Consider the following 834-nt stretch of genomic DNA (forward strand, 5'->3'; position numbering starts at 1 on the left):
TTTACAATAGTAATATTTATGGTCTTAATTATGTTAAAATTTAGTTTTTCTTGTCTAAATTTTATTAAAACCTTAACCCGTGTTGCTTTTATTTTGGCAGAAATACGTTGACAGCCATTTTTAAGTGCTTCTCATTACAAATTTGGGAAGATGGTTAGGGAGGCAATCCCAGAATGCATTGCGCCAATATCTGTAAAAATCCATCACCAAGTGAGAGAAACGTTGATCATTAATATATTCCACTCAGTAATGGAAAATATCAGTAAAAAGGGTTTAATCTCATTTTAAATGACTATTTTACCCAATATTTGTGTGTATATTATTTTAAGTGCATGATTAGCATCATGGCAGGTTTAGGAACAGATCCACATGAGGAATCTCTTCCCAATAAGAAATCGTGGTGTTTCTGCGATGTTTGTGATGAAGCTCCTGCTCCAGATGATCTCTGGTGTCTGTCTTTGTTCATCAAACACCTACTCGAGCAGGATTACAAACTTTGGCTCCGTTCCATTGTTTTTTTCAAATGGAATAAGTGACGCCATGCCAGCCGGAGACGACGGGAATCCCTGATGGAGGTCTGAAACCACTTTCCACTTTATCTTGTTATTCATCACTTTATGGAATTCCCCCCGTTTAGATTCGGTAATTAAAATCAGTGGATATCAAAACAGCCTCCTGCCCTCTCTGCCTGTCTCCTTTTGATTGTTCTTTGAAAAAAGTTTCATGTTGTCAACACAAATAGAAAACCGATCTTACGATTCAGAAATCAGACACTATCTGGATATTTGCACACACACACACACACACACACACACACACACACACACACACACA

This window comes from Sinocyclocheilus anshuiensis, unplaced genomic scaffold (genome assembly GCF_001515605.1).
Source record: "Sinocyclocheilus anshuiensis isolate Anshui unplaced genomic scaffold, SAMN03320099.WGS_v1.1 scaffold499, whole genome shotgun sequence".
In the NCBI taxonomy this organism is placed as follows: Eukaryota; Metazoa; Chordata; class Actinopteri; order Cypriniformes; family Cyprinidae; genus Sinocyclocheilus; species Sinocyclocheilus anshuiensis.